Source organism: Panicum hallii, chromosome 4, assembly GCF_002211085.1.
Source record: "Panicum hallii strain FIL2 chromosome 4, PHallii_v3.1, whole genome shotgun sequence".
Classification (NCBI taxonomy): Eukaryota; Viridiplantae; Streptophyta; class Magnoliopsida; order Poales; family Poaceae; genus Panicum; species Panicum hallii.
This window is the reverse complement of record NC_038045.1, coordinates 32,194,343-32,201,829: the sequence shown is the minus strand read 5'-3', so window position 1 is coordinate 32,201,829 and position 7,487 is coordinate 32,194,343.

Below are 7,487 nucleotides of genomic sequence, written 5' to 3'. Positions count from 1 at the left end.
TCACATCAATGCCCTTGGAGTCTAGCACCATCAGATTTGCACTGAAATCTACCCCCCTTATGGCCACACTAACTCTGGGACAGAAGACCTGAGACCTCAACTGCCCTCCCGGTGAAGATACTAACATGCACCTCTTTAATGTGCTAGTAGGAATGCCATGATGCTCAACAAAAGACCGGGTGATGAAAGAATGCGTAGCACCAGTATCAAAAAGCACTGTAGCAGGATGGGCATTAACCATGAACGTACCAATAACCACGTGACTCAGCCGTCACGTGGTTCACCCTGCCCTGAGCTAGGGCCTTGGGCGGTGCTGCACGCCCCTGCTGTCCTACCTGCGCCTTCCGAGGGCAGACGTTGGCGTAGTGCCCTGGCTCGCCGCAGTGGAAGCACACTCGTGGAAGTGCTGGAGCCTGCTGCCCAGAAGGAGGTGTGGGCGCTCCCTGCCTCTGAGCTGGTGGAGCCGGAGGCGCTGGAAGCCTCTGACCCTGTCCCGCCTGCTGCTGCTGCTGAGGACGAGGCGGAAACTACTGCCGCTGCTGGTACTGCTGGGGCAGCCTCTACTGCTGCTGCAGTGGATGCTGATAGCGGGGACGAGTGCTGCTGCCCGAAGAGGATGGAGCCATCTTCCTCTTCTTATCCTCAATGTCCCGGCGCTTGCGCTCGGTGTTGAGGGCCGCATCAACCAGCTGGTTGAAGTTGTCGAAGCGGTGGTTCAGCAGCGCATACTGGATGTGATCATCCAGTCCCTCCTTGAAGTACTCCTGCTTATCGCTATCACGAGCGACGTCAGCAGGGGCGTAGCGGGCAAGCTGAAGGAAACGGTCACGGTACTCCGTCACCGTCATCGATCCCTGAAATAGGGAGCACAGATAACAAGGATGGAGATCGCTCAATGTGTCAGGTTTACGAAAGAAATCAAGGATAGATCAAGCTCAAAAGAAATTGTAGAGAATTCCACTCAAATTTACCTGCTTAAGGGCACGGAACTCCTTCTGCTTCATCTTCATAATGCCCTCAGGAAAGTGATGGTTCCTGAAACGCTCACGGAACTGGTCCCACGTGAGAGCATCACGATCCCGAGCTGGGTAGGACTCCCACCAGTCAAGAGCGGAGCCCCGCAGCTGCCCTGCTGCGTAAAGAACTCGCTCCCGGTCGTCGCACTGCGCAACAACCAACTGGCGCTCCACCGAGCGAAGCCAGTCGTCCGCCTGGAGTGGGTCCGTGGCGTGAGAGAAGGTCGGAGGGTGACCTCTCAGGAAATCCGCACGCCTGTCACGGGGCTGAGGCGGCGGAGGAGGCGGTGGCTGAGCATGGATCTGCTGCAGAGCCTGAACAGTGTTGTTCAGGGTCGCCATCATCTGCATCTGGAGCTGGAAGAACTGCTCCGGGGTCAGTGGTGGCGGCATCGGCAGCGGCTGACCGGTACTCTGGTTGTTCTGCTCCTGCTGGTCAGAACCGGAACCGGTGCGCCTGGTGTTCACCATCTGATTGCAACAACGAAATTTTATGAGAATAAGATATCGTGCAGCTGCGGAAATGAAACTTCAGAAGGATATGACAGAAAGAAAGGAATATAGGTTTTACCCCCAACGTTCTAACTAAGTTTTATTATTTAGTCCAAGTTGGGTTAGGTCGATTTGCATGAACAAGTTTAACTACTAGACTATGCAATCAACCAAAAATCCAAATCAAACATTGGCACAATAACAAACATCCAATATTCACAACTTAGTCGAGTTTTCCACACTACTCGACTAACACACTCGTTCTAGCGTATTTTTATCGGGACAACCTAAACTTATAAATTACAGGATTAGGCGACTCAGGCCAACGTCTACGGAAAGCTCAAGCTATTTCTCAGAAAAGACGGGGGAAATAGCAAATCTAGGCTTAAGACTCAAGGGATAGAAGCAGGAACATGACGGTTGAGGATTTGCGGGGGCAAAGCAAAAGGAAAGAAGTCCTAAACTCGACCAATTCTACCTAGGCTTCGTCCTACAGTCGACACGGCTCTGATACCAATCTGTCACACCCGATTTATAAGAACATAAATCGAGCAATCATATATGCACCAGGATCAAGTCACGCATATATACAACAGATTATCAAGATATCACAACACATGTCACGAATAAAAGCGTATAAATTATAAAATGAATATCTTTATTACAACTGAATCAAGAATCAGTTCAAGGATTGCGGAAGTGTAAAATGAATACATGAAGAGCTGGGCGCCACAGGGACATCGACTGGGTGACAAACGCCTAGAAGTCGTCGATGCCGCTGACGTAGTCCTCCACGTTGCCGGGTACTGAGCAGCAGTCGAAGATATCCGAAATAGAACAGAAGAGTAGAGAGGCAAGTGTGAGTACAAACTCGTACTCAACAAGTATAACACGAGCATGAGGCTCTAAGGTTAGCTGACTCAACTGCATTAGCTTTTAGTCTTGGCAAATTTTATTAAAGCTAATTACTACAAGTGGATGAATTACCATAACCCAAATTGCATAAGATTTAATCAATATTAATTAAGAACTACCGAGAACCATCCAACCAAAACCACCCCGGGGAATCTCCCTAATCAAAGGTTGATAACCCCACTAATCAAAAGGAGGATCTGGGCCGCTCATGACTGTGAGCACAGCTGATATATCAGTTTTACACTCTCGAGAGGTTGCACAACTTTACCCACAAGTCGTGAGCTACGCTAGTGGTTCATCACACTTCCTTAGGTGAGATGGCTAGCAAGCACACTACGAGACCGTTACAAAGGATCACGTTGGTAAGGTGTAACCGCTAAGGATTCTGGATCAGCGACGATGGGGCCCACCTCCGGGGGTACAAGACACACAGCACAGACCAAGCCGGAGGAGCAGGGACCATTGAAGCTTACCACCCCTCTTTCCCACGCAGGTAAGTTACTCCCGAACCAACACGACCTAATTAGTAAGTCAAGACCATCCCATTCCAGTCTTGTGGTTGCGCGGTTGTCCCAGGTTGTCGCTCTATGAATCGGTCCTTAGGGAGAGTGGCCAACCAAGCACTAAGCACCATGCTGGCCCCCTAAACCATGTTTCTATCAAAAACATCTTTTAAGGACGCACAAACCACTCAAGCACACAGCACAGAGGGTCGGCTCCAGAATTAAGTTGCATAAGACCATTAATCAAATTAATTAAAAAGGACCAAGATTTGTTATAGCGCAGCAACGTAGCACAACTAACCAAAATGCAACCCAAAGGATATATATAAAGGGTAAATAAGTGGCTAGGAAAGTCCTTATAGGCATACAGTATTAAAATGCAGTATGAAATTGTATTTAAAAGTGATCGGATGTTCACGTTATACTTGCCTTCCTCGTACTCTCCCGGCTGCTGCTCGAACTGCTCGGAAGATGGCTGCTCCTGGTACTGCTCCGGTGTCTCGACGTCTACTCACGATCGTAACAGCAATACATGGGCCACACATGCACACACATGCAAACAATAGCAAAATTTAAGAAACAGTACACCAATACAATAGAACAGCACATAAAACTGGCCTAGAATTATTCTACACGTTACAACGATCGCGTGGATATAAAGAACACCTAAAACGGAGCTAAAACGCGAAAACTACGCTTAAAGTAACATCTAGGGACCTATTTGTAAGAAAAACCTAACTTACAGGGGCTTCTGCACAAAAACCGAGGACTTAAACATAAATAAAGCCTAGACTCAGGGGCTAGCACGTGAAAACACGAGGCTTGGACCGCGGGTTCAATTTCCAGAAAAGCCAGGGGCCTAAACGAGAAGAAAAGGACCTGTCTGCGAAACTTTTTGAACTACGGTGTACTGCGGGTTTATTTCCAAGAAGGACAGGGACTCTTTAGCAAAAAGGGACGGGCTGAAGTGGTAAGATTTACTCAGAACGGTTGGATCTGGATCCTGCGGTTCGGAACGAAGGGGTACGCAACTTCTAATCAGGCGCGTCGATCTCAGATCGGACGACCCAGATCTACTCCACGCGTGAGAGCGGCGGCGCTGGTCGCCGGTGACCAAATCCGTGGCGGCGCATGGCTCGGGTTCGCCGGAGCTCGCCGTTCCCGCCGCTCCAGGGGTTCAAACTCCACTACTTCGGGTCTGGAAGCACCACCGCGACACAGGGAACCCCCCTAAGGTGAACAGAAGCGGCCAAGCCGGCCGTGGCGACCGCTCGGCGGTGAGGGGCGGCTAGCTCTCCTGTGAGCACGCGGTCTAAGCGCTACAGGCCGCCAAACTCTACGGTAACCGGCGCAGAAGGACCAGGGCGCGAAGGGGAAACTCACCGAGGGCTACGGTGCCCGGAGCGCGGCGGAGGACGGCCGGCGGCGAGGTCCTGCGGAAGCAACGCTCGGGGTGATCGCGGATGGGCCGAGGTGGGGCTGCTTCAGGCCTGCTGGTCCCTCAAATCGAAGCACACGGGTCCTGCAGAGGTGCTCAGGGGGTCAGCACGGCCAAAGGCCCAACGACGGCGAGCAATTGGGGTGGCGGAGGCCATTACCGATGTGCGAGCTCGGTTTGATTCCCGACGTATCAGACGGTCATGGCCCAATTGCCGGCTTGGAGAAACCCTAGACGACGAGGCGGACCTCTTGCAGGGGTGGCGGTGGCCTAGGGTGCGACGGAGCGTCCTGACCACGGGAGGCCGAGGGGAGGTGGCGCGGAGGAGCGGGGGAATGGCGGCGCTAGGGTTCTGGGTGGCGGCGGGGTAAGGCAGGGGGCTACAGGGAGGATCTGCGGGCCACTTAAGGGCGGGGGATCGAGGCCTCGGCGTGCGGGCCCAGGGGGGAGCTCGCCGGCGGTTTCGGGAAGGGAGGTTGCACCGGAGAAGAAGGAAGGAAGGAGAAGGGGGCGCTGACGCGCGGGCCCGGACTGGCAGCGAGAGGAAAAAGGGGCGCGGACGCTCGGGCTGGGAAAGAGGGAATGGGCCGGCTTGGCCCATGCGGGGGAAAGAGGAGAGAAGAGAGGGGCCCGAGAGGTAAAAGAGAGAGGGGAAGGGAAGCTGGGCCGCTGGGATAGGGCCGGCCCAAGAGGGTTGGGCTGCTTGCCCTTTCTCTTCTTTTCTTTTCTTTTCCTACTCCTAAACTATTCAAACAATCTATTTGAACTCAAATAAGTTTGAATTCAAACCTTATAATTTCAACACAAATAAAATAATGCTGCGGCATGAATGCACAAACACTTTAATCCTATGATAAATTTTAATTACTTGCGTTATAAAACTACCTTAAATGCGAGATAAATTAGGGAAAACTCCGGAAATTTTATTTGAGCCCAAACTAAATTCATTAAAATTTAAAGAAATTACCTCAGGGTGTTACACTGACCCTAGCCCCGCTCAAGAAGGCAAGCCCCGATGCATAACCCAGTATTTTAAATTACTTTACTTATACAGTTTTTTCCTTATATATCTATAATATGCATTAAGTCTAGGAGTTGAAATGGAACCCTAGATGCATGAATCTTAGGAACCTTTGTATTTGCCTGAGTCCTTATCGAATAGATGCTCTGCTAATAGGACCGGCAGAAGTCGAGTGATTTCCTGTCACTCGCGCGATATAGGAGTTGAATGTTTATTATTCTGCAATCACTATAAGGATGATGGACGGGGTCATGTGCAGTATCATGACTTGGAAGGTTACCCCATCTGTGTTGATAAAAGTTGATAAGGTCACAGTGTGTGGTAGCTGTGGTCAAGCGTTTGAAAGTACTAGCCACATGCCGTAAATATGGTACGCGGTAAGCCTAGTACCTGATTGGCCCGGCAAATGGACTTGTCTCCACCACTCGATTGATTTGTTTTTGTTACACACACGCACCGACGTGTGGGAGTATGTTCTGCGTAGCAGACAGGAGTAGGATCATGTAGTCGTGCTACAGATGTACGTCCTGCACATTGGATGTGCGTACGGTCCTGTAGTCGCTTGTGGTGGCCCTGATCCATAACCCAGATTATGATGGAAACGGTTATTCGGAAAGTTAAACGTGTGAGTTAGGTTTACCCTGGCAAGGTTTGCAATTCGATTCAGAATCGTCCGTTTCTCGCGGAGATTGAGACTGCTTGCTCCTTCTACCACATAGAGTAAGAACAGTAACTATTGTTAAGATAATCTTGATGGATGCTAAGCTCTACCTTGTTTATCTAGTATAGGTGCTTACCTAGAATGGTTAACAAAACTAGAATCTGAAAGCTAAAACATGAAAGTTAGATCATACTCTTTGTTGTGTTTCAGCAAAAAGAAAACCAGAGCCTCCCAATCCTTCATGGTTTCGTTATGGGCTAAGTATACCCAATCTCGGGTAACTCTTGCTGAGTATTAGTATACTCAGTCTTGCTAGTCTATCTTTCAGGTATGGCCGCTGAAAACCAAACGGATAGTCCAGCCTGGCCCTTCTCTGTTCCGTTTGGCTGGTCCGTGGAGTGGGATCCATCCCCGGCTGGCAATGACCCTCAGGAATGACACCAGTTTTCGGGCTGAACGTGGTGTCAACTCTCGCGACGTGTGTAGTCGCGTGTTAATTTCCTTCCGCTGTTACTCTTGCACAAGCTTTCATAGCTTGTGGTTTTTAAACAATGTTTGTACAATTTTACTTTTAGGTTGAAACGGTTTGTAATAATGTTTAATATTTATGTAAATTAAAAGTTGATGAGCCGTGGTGTGATTGTAAACTTGCCTTCGTGCGAGGTAAACCTACTTCGATCCTGTTGAACCGTGGTTGTATCGGGCGGTGACCCGACAGACCAATGGGTTATTCCGTTTCAAGTACCTTGAGTTAGTATCGGCTATACAGCGATGACTCGCGCACTTGAGCTGGAATAATTCAGGCGGTTCTGCCACACATGCGAGTGTAGAGTGTGGCTCTGTGGTCGGGGAGGGTGACCTTAATCCACAATCCGGAAAGAAAGAGGAAAAGTAGCTTGGGGTAATCCTTCGGTGCTCCAGGCGTGTGTGTTAGGTTTGCCTTGCAAGGTTAAGAAATTCGATTCGAATCATCTGTTTCTCGCGGTAATTGAGACTGTTTAATACTTCTGCCACATAGATTAACAAGAGGAACTATGGTTATGATGAAACTTGTTGGATGATTAAATGTTTTCCACCATGTTTGGTTAGAGTTAGATGCTCACTTAGAATGGTTAAATGAACTAGAAACTTGAAAGCTAAAATTTGAAATTAAGGATTACTCTTTGTTGCTTTTCAGCAAAAAGAAAACCTAGAGCATTAGAGCCATACATGCTTAGGAGTTGGTTATGAATACCATTAGTCGGGTAAGCCTTGCTGAGTATTAGTATACTCAGCTGAAGCGTCCTCTCATCAGAGGTGACTAAATGTGATACAAATATCAATCCCAGGAGGCTGATAACGCATTTATTGATGTGAACCCGTTAGGATTTGTTCCCAATATTTCAGTGAGAGGGGATGGATAACTCAATTGGTGGATGAAGACAACGTTCACGGCCCAACT